The sequence below is a fragment of the Lycium ferocissimum genome, chromosome 9 (genome assembly GCF_029784015.1).
Source record: "Lycium ferocissimum isolate CSIRO_LF1 chromosome 9, AGI_CSIRO_Lferr_CH_V1, whole genome shotgun sequence".
In the NCBI taxonomy this organism is placed as follows: domain Eukaryota; kingdom Viridiplantae; phylum Streptophyta; class Magnoliopsida; order Solanales; family Solanaceae; genus Lycium; species Lycium ferocissimum.
This window is the reverse complement of record NC_081350.1, coordinates 11,651,358-11,669,020: the sequence shown is the minus strand read 5'-3', so window position 1 is coordinate 11,669,020 and position 17,663 is coordinate 11,651,358. Positions and strand designations below refer to the sequence as shown.

The 17,663-nt window shown below is 35.6% G+C and overlaps 1 non-coding gene and 1 pseudogene across 1 annotated transcript; one reads left to right on the top strand and one right to left on the bottom strand.

Moving 5' to 3' along the window:
- The first annotated feature begins 1,596 nt into the window (after window positions 1-1,596).
- Window positions 1,597-11,874, top strand: LOC132031577 (uncharacterized; annotated as a pseudogene).
- LOC132032269 (small nucleolar RNA snoR69Y) lies at window positions 8,701-8,802 on the bottom strand. Its single transcript, XR_009408409.1, has one exon. It is a non-coding gene; the product is annotated as a small nucleolar RNA snoR69Y (small nucleolar RNA).
- Window positions 11,875-17,663: the final 5,789 nt, after the last annotated feature.

Below are 17,663 nucleotides of genomic sequence, written 5' to 3'. Positions count from 1 at the left end.
ATCTTCTTGTTGAACTTGTGATACTATTTGATACATGGTACTTGATGATTTGAGCATGGATACTAAGAGGCAGGAAATACCGTTACGTACAGATATATGGAAAGGCACATATGTGACCTAGATTATGGCTCGTAGTCCGAGGTTCGTTCTGAAAACGAGGGATACATTAGTGTGGCCCGCGTCCGAGGTTTTTTTCGGAGCGGATGTTTATGCTCGGGTCTGAGGAGTGAGTCCGAAACGAATGGTACATGGACACCATGGGTCCCCTGCAAGTCATGACTGCTGAGCAATGACACGCTAGTACGTGTGTGTGTGTCGAGTGATTGTGATGCATTGCATTGCATTGCATCGCACATTATCATATTTTGCATCGCACATCATTACAATTTATTCTGTGTTATTATATGCTCGTTTGGTTCTTATTTTGATATGGATGTTGAATGTCTATTGTGATATCAATATGACCATTGACTGAGATAAATGGTGGATTAGTGACTCTACCTAGGGATGGAACTTGGGCTTGTGATTATCAGGTGAGATTATTGAGGCTTGATAGACTTGTGGTTTAGAAGCTCCATCTTAGGTTGTGACTCTGTTATGGGATATTCTGTGACTTGGATTTGAGTATTAAGTGCCTATCTGTTTATCTTATGATTTTATGCTTATATACGTGAACTAATCTTAGTCGTCCTATGATGCTTACCGGTACATAGTGTTTGTATCGATACTACCTCGTCGCACCCTTTTGAGTGCGGATCGTGTTCCGTAGATTTCCTCCGGAACTACATCTCTAGCTTGGAAGCCTAGTTTGCTCGATCGGTCCGAGGGTGAGCTTACTATCCATGCCACGCCAATTCTCGAAGATCTCTCTTTCCGTATGTCTATTTTGATTCCGGACATTCTTTGTTATTATATTTGAGATATACTTCATTCTTTAGACATTGTTAGTTAGAGTCCTTATACGATGACTTTCGCATTTCGGGGGTGTAACAGTTAAGACTTCCGCATATTATCTATTAATTTTTGACTTGTTTTATTTATATTATTCATTCACATGATCATTGATTGCTTAGTATAAAGGATTAAAGATGTTAAAATTGGCTAATGATTAATGGGTTAATGGGTAAGGGTTTGCCTACTAGTGATAATAAGGTAGGTGCCCGCACGATCGATAATTAGGGTCATGACATTTAATCACTATAGAAATCAGTCAGAACACTTCATCAAATTCAATGGATTGATGGTGCATTATCTGCTTCTTCGTTATGTCAATAAAGAAAAAAAAAAGAATTAGATGTGGTTCCTCCTGAATGACAAATCAAAGTGTTTTGGCTTGAAGGAAATTTGCTTTGATCACTAATTTAGCGTGGATCTTATCCCAGCCAATCTAAAGAGGATAGGGTAATTAGGAAATGGGCAGGATTGTGCACAAAGGTTACATGCAACACAAAAATTTCAACAGAAAGGCTATTGGGGGTGATTAGAAGGCCTAAGCTAGACAAAGAAGAAAAGTTTAAATGTTGTTTTGTGTGGTTTATGCATACCATCTTGCTTTCCAGAGATATGGCCAAGGGTGTGGACCATAATTTGATTAAAATGGCGGACAATTTGGACTTCTTCCGGAACTATCCTTGGGGAAAGGAATTCTTTGACTTCACTTTGGACTACTTGATGAACAAGGTAGACATTTCCAAACACCACCAAGTACATGTTGATAAGAAGATTGCATCCTATGCTCTTTATGGATTTCCTTGGGCATTCATGGTGAATATTATACACCAGTGGTGCGTAGAGTATAGAATGTGTGTTATTTATTTTACACTCGACGATTATTTGTGTGATTATAAGTATGTGCCGATGAAGCTTTCCCTGCACTTGGAAAGAATGTTGGCAAATCAGATGAGGTTCCTTTCCCTATTCTTATGATCCTGTGTGACACACCACAAAAAGTGAGCGATTTACTCGGGTGATCCATTTAGGACTTGAGCGGGAGCTTCAAAGGCATAAATTTGTATATTATCAATTTCTTGCAAAAATACAAGTTAAATGTTAATGTTTTGCTTATTTGTAGATTGCGCGCCCTTACATCATCCTTATAGTGCATGAGTTGGAGCAGGAGTACATGATAACCTTTGTGCCAAATGATGATGAGATTAACGTTCCCATCATAGATAACTTGAAGTGTGAATTGGAAAGCGCGACTGTATTGATTTCACCAACACATGCCTCGAAAGCTTCTAATAGGTTGGGAAATGAGCCCAAAGAGCTTTTTGATGAGGGGGATACTCATTCAGAAGATATTGGTGGCAATGCATTTGTAAATATAATGCGGAACATGTTAGTATTGGGACGTCTAGGGGTCGTGCGCCACCAAGTGGGGGCCATCAATGCAGGTGGAGCAGTAGGAACTGCAGCAGCGTGTGGAGAAGATGGAGGATTATTTAAAGGTTCTTCTCTCTTATGTGGAGGGGGAAAATTTTAAGAGGAGCGAGAAGGCGAAGAAGAAGCAAGAGACTCTTAAAGAGAAAGGTGAACACTTTGAATTTTTTTGTTGTAATTATGTTGTATGTTGTATGCTATGTGCATTCTTGTTAATTATGTCCAAATAATGTAGCGCAAGCACCTCTGATAGACCTCCACAACATTCAGTCGAGGGAAACCTCAATTTGGTCGATGATGCGGTAGGTGCTGAGCCAGCTGAGGTCCCTAGACCAGCTTCTAAAGTTGAGAAGGCAGTAGATGTCCCTTCTCAAGTTAATGAGAAGGTTGTTTGTGAGACTAGTCAAGCTGATGTTGAGTTTGACTCTGAAAAAGTTGTGCCGGGTGTTCTCGTCTAGATTAATGGTTCTTTGGACAAGTAATTTGGTATTTGGGATGTAGCAAATAAGATGTGTGGTGGAGGATGTCAAACAAGCACTACTAACGCTTAATTGGATTGTTTTAACAAATCATTAATTTGATTGTTTTGCTTTTTGAATTATTGCAACTTTTGTGTCTATGTGTGTTGTTGCCTTGTGAATTTTGATGTGCTTAAATATTTTGGATGTCTTCAAATATGACTGTTTTTACAAGTAATAGTCAATGCTTAATATAATTTATGCCAAGGTAACTGTGTTGTTGAGTTGTGAATTTGAATGTGCTTAAATATTTTTGATATGTTCAAATATACTAAGGTGAGGTCATCACGACCTTTTATCTATCGATGACACGAAACCTTATTATCTGCTACAATGGTTGATCATTGAGAGTGAGTTAATGTTTATTATTATCGACGATGAATAAAAGTTTATACGCAAACTCAATAGAGAGGTTATAACACTTGAGGACAAATACATATATTTTTTTCATATAAAGAAAAGTTGCTTCATATTGTTTATAGCTCTTCACACGCCCAAAATGAAAGATCAAATCCCACTATAGCCCTATTACACATTTTCAAATAGTAAACATCACTAATAAACTATACAACAACATCCTTAGTCCATTCACTTTTCTTAGCCATCATCAACCTTTGTTTTAGTTGATCCCTCTTTATTTCGGTTTCTCTCAGCTTATCTTTCAAGTGATCCCACTTTTCTTCAAATTCCTTAAATAATGACCGAAGCAAATCCCTCTTCTCTTCAGATTCTCTGAGCCTTTCCAATATTTAAAGACTGTTAAGCTTTTAGACGTTGGCGTCTCAGGTCTTCTTGAGCTCCATCGAGGTCCTGGCTCATTTGAGATTTCTTTGTCAGATTTGTTGTTGTGTCATGGTGTGGCTCAATATACCTGAAATAGTCGCAACCATCATATTCTTAAACCAAATACCCATCAATTAGAAGCTTTTATACTGAAACCACATGAAAAACGCATACTTTAAGGATTAGAAACTCACACTTCCAACTGAACAAGTAAAGAATCTGCGATCTGAATTCTTTGGGGTGTGTGATGTGACCATGATAGTGTATTCACCGCAGAAACAAATGTCGGAATCTTATGATTGGTATGTTTAGGATATTTGAGACATTTTGGGGGTTTAGAGTGACAGAGGATGGAGGAGTTGATCAAGAAACGACAATGGAGGAGTTTGATAAAAAAAAAACGAGACAATGGAGGAGTTTGAATTTTAGGTCTGTTTTATATAGAGAAGAGTGTATTGTTACCGTTGTAAATTTATTAATTTTTTTTTGTTTTATTACCGTTGTAAAAAATTTATGGTCTGTCGGTTGAAATAATGTTACGTGTACTGGATCAATTATAAACCAAAATGGTAATAAATCACCTTAATCATGGTAATAAATCACCTTAATCTATACTAACTCAGTGAAAGGGACTATTATAGACTGTTATGATTGATAATAAACCAGAGAAATAAAGGCGATTGTTGGAATGAGAAGCTTGCTGAATTTGCACAAGTCTAACGGACCCCAAACCCCAAAAAAATAATTATTTGAAAACAATGAACCCTGAACCCCACACCCTAATATGGAAAAATCTAAGGGATCATGGATATATACCATAAACCGCCTATTGTCAATAGCCAACTATTATCGTTTAGGCTCGATTTCACAGATGGTCAATAATCGACCACTTGATATATATAGACTAGGGCCAATATTTGTCTAAAAAAGCAATAAATAAAGAAAGTCAAATGAAATAAGGGACTTGCCAGTATTTAAACATTACAATAACACTTTAATACATCATATGAGAGTCTCAATCCATTAGACACATGATCCAAATGTTTTATAGGACAATTAATGGTCCTTAAATCGCTAATAATTGTCTTAAAATAAATAAATAAAATAAAATAAGTCTTTTGACTTACCACTATTTAAACATTATAATGACACTTTAATATATCACATGAGAGTCCGCATTCATTAGTGACATGATCCAAAAAGTTTGAAGACAAGTAATGGTCCTTAAATCACTAATATTTGTCCGGAAAAAAAAAAAGACTTATCACTATTTAGACATTATAATGACACTTTAATACATTATACACTAGTCCCCATCCATTAGAAACATGATCCAAATAATTTTAGGACAAATAATAGCACGTACGTACTTTTTGATCTTAAATATGCATGAGACACCAGCTTGTTATTCAAAGGGATATGGTTTCCATTAATAAATAATAACTTTGTGCTTACGAAGGGCTGATAGGGCTAGTCAACTAACAACTTATTTAGAAACTACAGTTTCCTATTCCTTTTTCCCTTATAGATTTTGCTTACTCTTCATGGCTATGCCTAGCAAACTCACCGGTGGCCTTTGGGTAAAGCTGCTGAAGTTTGGGCTTTAGGCTCTCAACTTTTGGAGGCCCTATTTTATATCACAATAGTTATGGTATAATTTTTTTTTTTTTTAATAAAAAGTACTACAGATTTTTACTAACAAAGGAATGTATCTTTTGTACTTTGATTTAACATAAAGGGGGCGTCAAATAAAGCTTGTACCGTGTAAATAAAGAATTTATGGAATGAAAGTAAAAAAGTAATCATTAATTGTTCTTTTTACCTTTTCAATGAAAGCAAGACTTTTCATTTTTTTTTTTGGGCTATGCAAAACTCACTCATTTTCCTAAACATCAACGAAGACTCCTCTCTTTTTATATTTTCTTTGTTCCTTCAAGCTTCAAAAAATGTCTCTTTAGCAATATTATTCTTGAAACAAGCAAGAGAAAAGTGTGTACCAAAAGAAATTATTGATATGCATTTTTTGGATATCAAGCAATTTTGAAAGTTTATGAAACAAGAAGTTCATATTTTGGGATCAAAGTTACTTGAATCATGTTTTGTTTCATCAATATTTTTAGTATAATTTTTTCAATTAAAGTTTATTGTGCTTGAGATTTCTATTATATAAGCATATATTGTTCTTTTATTATTATTAAAGTTTAAATATATCAATTAGAAAATTTGAATCGGGTTATTCGAAACTTAAAAGAAAAAAGAAAAATGAAGCTTTGATACAATCTCAAAAAGGAGCTCTAATTGAAATGATTGCAGAATTTGATCCCGTCATGCACGGACATATCCGATGAATTAAACATGATAAAATTCATGATCATTACATTGGATGTTCTTTAAAATATAATAGTCACTCTGATATTGATGATTTATACTTATTTTCCGAACTAAAAATGTTAAGAGAAATAGTACAAGTAGATGATATTACTTTAATCGATATACTCAATCAGATAAAAATACTTGATTTTTTTTCAGATGCCTATATTGCCTATAGAATAATGCTAATATTTCATGTAAGTTGCCTCAGCAGAAAGAAGTTTTTTCAAATCTAAAATTGATAAAATCTTACTTAAGATCAAGCATGTCTCAAGAGAAATTGAATGGATTAGGTATATTATCCATTGAAAAAGAAATATTAGAAGAAATCGATTATAAAACGATTATTCACAGCTTTGTATCTCAAAAAGCTAGAAAAACAACTTTTAAATAAAAACTATATATTATATAACTTTTTCTTTGACTAAAAATATTAAGGCCTCTCATCGAAGTTGGCTTTAGGCCAACAATAGTGTTAGAGCTGCCCCTCAGCAAACTTTCACTACATAATGTTTTTTATTAAATGAAAGCAACATGGATTTTGTTGCAACTGTATCATGTGCTTTAGTATTTATTTATAAATAATATCTTTATTCTTGGGAATTATTTATATCATTATAAAATTATTTCCTGAAGCAAAGGTTGGGAATAAAATAACCACAACCAATTTATCATTGTTTATTAATTTGGACAAGGAAAAGAAACACAACGAAACATAACGGCAAAGTATTCGTCATTCACTTGTCTTTAGAGCTCGTGTGTGTGGATATGCACAAACGTTGTGGCAAGCTGGCAACTAAACCCGCAATGACCAAATTTTATCCAAAGTTTGAACCACGTCTTTTGAGGTTGTCCACTACTTTACTGCCCGCAAAAGTATATCCAAAGATAGAGGCGGATTCAAGATTTAAAGTTTATGAATATTTATGTTATGATGATTTAAATTAATAGATAATTATATTTGGGTTTAAAATCAAATATTTATAGATATTTAGTAGATTTTTTGATACGTATATACAAAATATAAGTAAAAATTACTGAATTTAAGTGAACCCGTAACTATAAGTTAGCTCTACCCTATTTGTAGAGGGAACTACTGGTATTATTGATGTCTCTGCCGAAATTCATGAATTTGATTTTTAAGATTATAGTGCACTCGAACTGATATTTCAAAAACAATTGAACAAAGGAGATGATGGACCTACAAAGTAGCAGTGTGTAGTGTGTTAGCTATATTAAAATATAATTTGTTCTTTGAATGCCCGATTTTTTGAAAATTGAATTTATATATTATGAAACTATATTAAAATATAATTTGCTCACCAAAATAATACAATGTCATAAAATTGAAATTCTTAAATTAGCCCATATGAATTGGGCCTGGACAATATAAAACTCCTTTTAAGAGCCCTCCCCAGCACCCCCGGTCCTCTACTAGGGCAATTTGCAGGATTGTCCTTCGCTGGGGGTGGTCTTTAATTTTTGTTCCTCAAATTGGTGGTCTTTAATTTTTGCCCTTCCTTAAAAAAATTTTGGTTCGGGTTTGAATTCCCGCTCAGTCAAAAATTTTAAAAAAATTCTGGCAGAATTTGCATGGACAGAATTTTGTAAAATTCTGCCTTGCAATTTTTTTTTTTAACTGAGTTGAGATTCAAACCCACAACCTCGGGGGTATTAGGCGAAGGAAAAAACTTCAAGACCACCAATTTGAAGGGCAAAAATTAAAGACCAACCCAAATGAAGGCCAATCTGCGCAAAAAAATTCCTCTACTAGGCTAATTTACGCAAATATGGCCGAAAGTCCCCACTTAAATTTTGTGCATAATTTGAAACGATAAGCAGATTTGGCCCTTGAGACCATCAAAAGATTAGTATGTCATCTAACGTCTACGTAATTTTATACTGTGGTCTAGTGTTTTCTCATTCTAAGATTTTCATTTTACCAAATCAATATTAGGGCCAAAGTTCTTGAGGAATTTTCACAAATGACTATATTTTGGGGGTTTTTTAGGCATAGATATACTTTTGCTAATTACATTTCGTAGCTACAGTAATTTGTATTCAATTCGGCTGTATTCAGTTTGGTTGTATTCAATTTGGATGTATTCAATCCGGTTGTATTCATTCATAGCTACTTTTACACTGTATTCAACTTATTGTATTTAAATTCGGTTGTATTCAAACAACATAAATGCAAAAATATACATGGATATTCAGTTGTATTCAAATTCACTGTATTCATTTGTATACAAAAAAATCACCTTCAAAATACATAAAGAAACATTATATTTCACACTAAAAAAAATAACAAATACACTGAAATACACTCAGATATGAGATACGAGAAATAAAATACACTTACATTTGAGATACACGAATAAAATATTACATTTGAGATACACGAATAAAATACACTCAGATCTGAGATACAAGAAATAAACTACACTCAGATCTAAGGAAAATTCGATCGATTGGACAAAAATACACTGCATTACCCTCAAAATAGAAAACTACACTCAAAATCCCCAGTCAATCACTGATAGAGAGCACGTTAGGCCACCACTGGAGATTTTTCCACCGCGGGCAACGACGACAATATGCTACAGCTATGTCGTTGCGTCTGCCCCTGCTTGTCGTTGTCTCCGTCTCCGGCGAAGCTCAGATATATATGTTGGAAACGGAGTATATTCCCAGAACTTAAAAATAAGGTCTCATAATGAGCTGGGAAAATGTTATCATCATTGCAATCGCTAAACACAATAAACCAAAATTAAAACAAAATAGACCAAACAGAATGAAAAAGAAGCAGTGATATGAAGAAAGATATGGGGAAAATATTGCAGAGGCAGTAGTAGCTTGTGGAATTGGGGAAGACGGGTTTTGAAATTTGATGCAGGGAAAGGAACACTATTAGTTACTTGTGTAATTAAAATACAATATTTAACTATCAGATGTAATTAAAATAAAGTATTGTTACTAAATGTAAATACTTGTTACATGATCTCTACACCACATAAATTTCCCAAAATTCTTTCCAATCTTTAAAATTTAATTTGAAAACCATACACATCTTTATATAAAAACCATATACATCTTTATACAAAGATTAATTGCCAAAATACGAAGAAAAAAGAAGAAGATAGTTTTGCTTCCTTCAAACTTAGCCTCTTCTCAAAGAAAGTTCAATATATATTGGAATCAAAAGTTCATTAATAGCCTTCTCCTGGCCTAATTGTTAGAAGGGAAAAGGGTTTATAATTGTTGTTCTTGCACTATTGAAAATTGCTCAATTTTACCTTTCATTTCATTTTAGTTCATACAAACCTTAGCTATTAGCTCTCCTATTTATCGTTAGAGAGCAAATACGAAATGTTTTTCTAATGGAAGAAACATAAATAGACCAAAACTGAAACAAAGTACTCCTTTTGTCGCATCCTTTCATTTTTAGTTTGTCCAAAAAAAAATATCACCTTTTTATAATTAGAAACAACTGAACTTTAAAATCATTCTTTTACTCTTAATGAAATGGTTTATAGCCAGCCACACAGATGTCTATAGTTTGTTTTATACCACAAATTTTAAAAGTCTTCCTTTCTTTTTTAAAATTTTGTGTCAAGTTAACCGGTGCCATAGGACAGAAGGGGTATCAAATTGAGTAACTCTAAATATTAGATAAATAAATTTGTATCTTTATAAAATAGACTCCATTTTTTGGGTGTAACAGTAATAGACTAATAGGGCAATTTTAAGATATTCAATTCAATCTCCACATTTTCTTCAGTTGGTTATATTCCCCCGCCAAATTTCAAGCTCTAAGTTCTAGTACTACTTCCGTGGAATTCTTGGTTCGAAAATTTTCTGGAGAATTCAGTGATACATTCTTGATTTTTTAATTGCATTTTAAGGTAAAGATTGCTAATTTTCCATTTTTTTTTTCTTGTGTATTTGATTATATCAACATCGCGTTTCTGGTTACCATTTGTGCCTAGTTATCTAAGGGAGGCTGGTTCAATTGAGGATATGATTCTTGGTGTTAACTATGCTTCTGCTGGTGCTGGAATTTATTTTCTCAAGTGGCTCTGAGTTGGTATATTTTTATTATACATTCCAACATTTTATGATTTTTGTAGCAAGTAGATGATTATACTAAAAAGATTTTACTAGTATTTATGCAGGGTCAGCATATCTCACTTGCACAACAAATAGAACAGGTTGTTGACACTATTCAGCAGTTTATGGTGACTATTGGTGAGGATGCAACAACTGATCTGATATCAGGTTCGGAGTCCTACATTTCCATCGGGATCAATGACTACATTCGTTACTATTGTCTGAATGTATCTGATGTTCAAGCTGCTTACCTGCCATGGAGTTTCAACCAGTTTTTGGCACACAATTAAACAGGAGATGTGCAGTGTTCTATAACATCTTCTTTATGCAATTTGTCTTCTGTGATCATACTATTTCGTCAACATTTTTCTTCTGGATACATTGAATTTTGTATCTATATACAATAGTTTAGATTTCTCTGTTAAATAATCTCTCCCTATCTAGCACAAATTGTAAGGCACCTATATGACAGAAAGAGTCGCACATTGGCATATTTAGGGACAGGGAAATTCAGAAGACTTAGCAAAATTATTAGAAGAATATGGGTTTATTACTTCCTCAGTCCCAATTTATGTGACACCATTTGACTTGGCACGGAGTTTAAGAAAGAAAGGAAGACTTTGAAATGTGCGGTCCAAACCAAGCCTTATATAAATGTGTGGTTGTAAATCATCTCATAAAGTTAAATTGTTTCTAATTATAGAAAGGTGATATTCTTTTTGGGACAGACCAAAAATGAAATGGTGCCACATACACTGGGAGAGAGGGAGTATTACTTAACCATTTAGCTTCTCTTCTCCTCTCTGCTGGTACTTAAAACATCAATAGAATTACTCTATGCAAGCATATTTTTTGCAAGCTTTTTGCGCTTACCTTGCTTCCTCTATCATGCATTAACATATTTCAATTTCCCCCATGGCTCTACATTGCTTCCAAGATTATTTAGTTCAACATGCAGAAATAAGGTTATTCTGAGTTTATATGTCAGCAATACTGTGTAAAGCTTTTTGTTTAGAAATTTATCTAGTGGTGGAACAGAACTTATCCAATGCCAATGTCAGAAAGGTGGTTGTAATGCTCCGATAGGCTGTGCACCTTACTACTTATGGCTATAGGATAGCAAAACTTGGGAGTGTGTGCAAACCATAAAGGAGATGCTACTGGCGTTCAACTTAGCTGTAAGGTATGTGATTGCTGAACTTAATGAGGAGCTTGTTGGTGCCACTGTCATATTCTGTGATGCATTTGAAGATTCCATGGACATTATTCAGAATCACGACCGTTATAGTGAGGCAATGCATGTCATCTATAAAGATTTATTTGACAGGACGTGAGATGTATGCAATCTAACATAATTTTTTCTTCATCTTCACTCTAGGTTTCAATGTGATAGATGCTTGCTGTGGTTTAGGCAAATACAAAGGCTGGACTATGTGCATTTCCCCTGAAATGGCGTGCAGTAACGCCTCGAGCCACATCTGGCTGGATCATGGGTATTTCCCCTGAAATGGCGTGCAGTAACGCCTCGAGCCACATCTGGTGGGATCAATTTCATCCGACTGATGCTGTCAATGCGATCCTTGCTGACAATGTCTAGTCCAGCCTACATACACCAATGTACTACCCCATGAATTTGCAGGAACATGTAAGCTCAAAGCACCAGATAGTTGGAAGTAGAGACATTTCGATTTCTGAATATATGAACTCTGAATAATATGTAGGGCAACTTACATAAATGACTACATTTTAAGGGTTAAAAATTTGGCATAGCTACACTTTAGCTAATTACATTTCGTAGATACAGTGGATTGTATTCACGCGCTACAGTAGATTGTATTTAAAATTCGGCTAAGTCAGATTTCGCTGTATTCAAGTCAGATTTCGATGTATTCAAGTCAGATGTATTCAAGTCAGATGTATTCAACTCAACTGTATTCATTTATATCTACTTTTACACTGTATTCACTTTATTATAATTAATAATCGGTTGTATACAAAAAAAATCCTTCAAAATAAATCCCCTAACACTGAATTTTGCGCTAAAAATTAACGAATACACTCAAATACTAAATACAGGAAATAAAATACACTCGAATTTGAGATACAAGAAATAAAATACACTTCAAATTCACTGTATTCATTTGTATACAATAAGATCTCCTTCGAATACACTCAAATACTAAATACAGGAAATAAAATACACCCCAAAAAGAAATAAAATACATTGTATTTCCCGGTCAGATCTGTATTTTTCAGTCGCCGAAGATTAGAGAGACGGCGGTGGCTCAGATCTGCCCGATGCCTCCACCTCTTCCTCCAACCACCGCCACCAACAACCCTCCAACGACCAACGAGATGGGTCAAACCGCCACCATACAGATCTAACCGCCACCAACAACCTCCAACCACCGCCACTAGGGCTGGGCATAATATGGTTCAAAACGAAAAAACCGACCGAACTGAACCGAAGTTAATTTCGGTTTCGGTTTTTCAGTTTATTCGATCCGGTTCGATTTAAATTTATAAGATTTCAACAATTCGGTTCGGTTTTCGGTTTATGTAAAATTTAATTCGGTTAAACCAAAAAATCGAATTTTAACAAGCCACTTTTTTCGTGAAACATATATTATATATTCCTTATACAATTCCTTGTAGATTTTTAATAAATTTCCTCAACAATGTTTCTTAAAACACCCATTAGCATATTTTCTTGTGACAATGGGTGTTATCTTAGTAATATTAACATTGCAAATTGTGAACAAAAAACTCTTCTTGGTTTGTGGTAGGAAGATGTGATACAACAAAGTTTGACAAGTAGGAACTACTTATAATCTCCATTCCTCCGTCATATCTCTTGGATTGTAGAGAAGATGTTGGTTGATAAACAAGAAATACTAGTAATAGAGGACTTAAGTGAAATGTGGGGAAAAGTTCTGCACTGCATTAATTTGTATTTTGGCTGATGAAGTGATTATTATGCAGTCAACATTTCTATTGTCTCACATCGAGCTCTATTAGGATTTTCTGGAATGATGAAGTATCAACTTGATGCTTAACTATGTCATTTATATCTAAATTGAATAAACCGACCGAATAAACCGAACCGAAATTGCAAAAACCAAATTGAACCGAAGTTATTTTAGTTCGGTTTTGGTTCCCATTTTTTACAAACTAATAACCGAAAAATCGAACCGAACCGACTGAACACCCAGCCCTAACCGCCACCAACAACCCTCGTCCACTTCCATCCATCTCGTCGGGCATATTTGAGCCACCGTCACTCCCACCATACAGATCTGACCGCCACCACACAAATCCATACAAAAATTAAATGAGCTGTTAATAATCCAAAACCATAAGGTTAGATTCAACGGCGAAGGCGAAGGCGAAGGCGAAGGCGAAGGCGGCAACTATTAGACTCGCCGGAGAAGATGGAGAGGAAGAGAGAACCAAACGTTAGAGAGAGAAAGTAGATGTTAGAGAGAGAAAGAGGAGGAGAGAGTATCTGACTTAGAGAGTTGGGATACACACGTGTTCAGCTTATTTTACCTTAATAGCTAATAAGTGTCATTAACATACAACTATTAGCTATAGGAAGTAATTAATTCAAACTATAGCTACTAAACATAATTAGTAGTAGTAGTTTGCCACGTCATTTAGGTTTCCCTAATAGGTATAGATTTTTTTTTTTTTTGGTAATTACTGAAGATATGACCACTGTATAGTTGGTATAGCATTCTTTTGTGTTCCATTTTTGGTATTACATGTAGCTGTGATATTTATGTAGTGACAAAACTTGTTCTGTTAGTTCATTCAAGTCATCAGTTAGATGTTTGGTATGTTTCAGATTGAGTAGTTCTCAACTTACCTTGGAGAAAGGCCTATATAAGCCAATAGGTGCAAATTTATTTTTCTTTTAGGTTTCTCAAATCGGTGTCCAGCATCCGCATTGGGGCCCGACTAATCCCAATTCGCGTCGGAAAATCCCACATTTGGGGTAAAACGCTCCCTAACTAAGGCGACTTCATACTCAAGACTAGAACCTGAGACCTTTGGTTAAGGATTAAAGAGTACTTACCACTCCACCACAAATCCAACCTTGTTGGTAGTAGATGCAAATTTATAAAAAGTTAAATATAACTTCTTAGCAGATATTTTTCATAATAAAAGAGTCTAATTTAGCCCAAAACAGTATAAGCTAGAGACTTGTCATTTAAAAAAAAAAAAAAATCGTAAGATAGAGTTTTGGATTCAAACTCTACCTTACCTTAAGGCAAACTCTGCGTTATAAGATAGCAAACTCTGCCTTAAGGTAGAGTTTTGCAGGCAAATTCTACCTTGCGAATCCAAACTTTAGCTTGTACCTTTCGCAAACTCTAGCTTATAACTTAAGGTAGAGTTCATGCATAAAAGATAAAATGTTCATGCATAAAAGATAAAATATACTCTCCGTTTCAATTTATTTGAACCTATTTCCTTTTTTGATTCGTGTAAAAAAGAATGACCTCTTCCTATATTTAGAAACAATTACCTTTATGCAATGATTTATAGCCACAAACTCCGTGCCTAGTCAAATATGTTCGCATAAATTGAAACAGAGGGATTAATAATTAGCAAGATGAAGGAATACGTTATTGGTAAACATACACTTAATCAATACTCAACTAACAATATATTAACGCGAGTTCATGCTTTAAACACAAAAGATATAACTACAGATTTTGGAAGCTTATACTCATGTCGATACAATTTCAGACAAACAGATAGCCCCTTCAGTTTGTTAAGGGAGAGAAAAGAGTTTCACAATGAAACTCAAACAAAATTGAATGCTGATAGCCAACAGATCCTAACAACTTTCAGATTATCATTCAGAACTTCAGATCTCATTTTCCAGAAAAAACACTAGCAAACTCAAATAAACATCAACGAGTAGAGAAGATTTATTCACGATTTGACACTAAACACTTCCAAAATTTAGTTAAACTAACAAAACATACAATGAATGAAAGGGATCAAACTGAGTTGCCACTGCCAACATGAATTCCAGAAAAACAGATCTAAATCTAAAGCTGGCGACAGGGAGGAACCCAACATGTTTTAAAAGAAAATCTGACCAGTGTTAGCATAATTGTATTAATCAGAAGAAAGCATTTTTTGAACATCCTTATGTCAAACAGAGGAAAACAGATCTAATTCTCACTTAAGGTTCTCAAACCAGTCATCAGTTAACTCTGCCCTTAATAACTTGAAGACATATGTAACCACAACTTCCTTCTTTTTTTTTTTAGGTGGGGATATCTAATCCCCCTAATTTAGTACTTGAAAGACATTTGACCATCTAATACATTTGGAGTTTGTTTTCCTTAAACACAGTTTGTTAAAAAAGGGAGTATCACACTTTAGGACATAACAAACCTAGAAATGAAAACTCAATTTGTTAAGCAAAAACCAGGCAGAATCAGAGTTCATCACTTGGAAAGACAAAAGTTTCTATTTGGACACACACTTATCCAGTCCCCCTAAAACTTGTTTCTGCAGGATATTGACCATATAAAGCAACTTTTGGGAAAACACCTTTAAATGCCAACTTATTTGAAAAGAAAAGAATGTTGAACTTTGAGAACACAACTGTTATTAGGGATCACAGTAGAATTAAATCACAACTAGAGAAGGGTATTTTCTAAAGTACACAATTAGTTAAAACAATTTTAAGCTTAAACTGAACAGTTGGAAAGACATATTCTGCCTAAACTCAACATTTATCTCAACACAATCATTTATTGACTGTGTTCTGGCAGTTAGAGATGCAAAGTCATGAATATGCATTAAAACTCAAGCTACTTCTGGACACCAACCTCTTGCACTAAACTCAAATGCAGAATAATATAGTCATCCCTTGGTTGTTGCTCAAATTCTATCAAGATGTAACTATTGTTTAATCACATCCTAACTGTAGGAAATCAATCCGTAATCTGTATTGATGTATGAAAGTCCTTATATACAAAGTAGGTATAATGATACTAGGCTAAATTATAGGACCTAATTACAATACATAAGGAAGGGAATATTTACATAAGGAAGGGATATAGGGAATATTTACATAGTCTATCACACCCCCGGTCAAAAGCGGGGAGGTTGTCGTACGCTTAGACGTCCCGAAATCATCAAAGAGCATGCGCGGAAGACCTTTAGTGAAGATATCTCGATGCGTAACGGGACGGGACGTGAAGAACACGAACTTCGCCACGGCAACTTTCTCGCGTACGAAATGTATGTCCATCTCAATATGTTTAGTGCGTTGGTCTCTGAACCGGATTACCTGATAGGTATATGGCACTAACGTTATCACAATAAACCAATGTAGCTGTCCGGATGGGACGGCGGAGCTCCAAGAGAAGGTTGCGAAGCCAACAGGACTCAGAGACGACATTAGCGACGCCACGATATTTGGCCTCGGCACTCGACTTGGACAAGGTAGGTTGCGTTGGATGACCATGAGAGGAGGTTATCTCCAAGGAAGACACAATAACCGAGAGTTGATCGGCGAGTGTGCGGAAAACCACCCCAATGCAGACCGTATAAGAGACAAGAGAGGCAACGGAGGATTTGTACGGATGGAGACCAAACTCAATAAGTACCTTGAATGTATCGGATTACGCGTTTAAGAGCACGTATGGGCAACCTTGGATCGCATGTGAAGGCATACTTGTTGAACCGCATAGGAGATGTACGGTCTTGTGAATGTAAGGTAACAAAGCGCCGCCAACTTACGATATTGGGTGGGATCATCGCAAGGAGGCCCGGCGCGCACCCCGTTTGGAGTTGATGTCGACCGCGTCGGGGCTTACGAGCGGTATGCCCCGCACGCTCTATAATATACGCTCGCATAATTCTTCCGAGAGAGAAACATGCCATGTGAAGTCCGGGTAACGACGATACCCGGAAAATAGGCCGAGAGAGGCCCAAATCCTTTATAGCAAATTCGACTCAAGGAGAGACACGATGGATTTCACCGAGAGCGTACGAGAAAAGAGAATAATATCGTCAACATATAGCGAATGTAAGCAATGTAAGAACCTCGGCAATAAATAAAGAGAGAGTGATCGGATCGGCTATGTGAAAAACCAATGGTGGAGACATAGTCCGCAAGCGTTGGAACCGTACACGGGGCTTGCTTAAGTCCGTACAACGACTTCCTCAAGAGACGGAGACATGATGGGGATGCTTGGGATCCTTAAACCCAATAGGGCGATGCATATAAACGAGTCTCGTTAAGATTGCGGTGTAGGAAAGCATTCTTGACGTCCAACCGATGAATGGGCCAGTGTGCAGAGGTGCGATATCGCTCGAACGGTGCGAATAGTGCCGGTTTGACAACCGAACCGAATCTCGTCGCAATCAACTCCAACTTTGTTGAGACACCTTGCCCCGTCACGGACAAGAGACGGGCTTTGTGCCGCTCAAAAGAACCATCGATTTCTTTATGACGAAAAATCCACACAT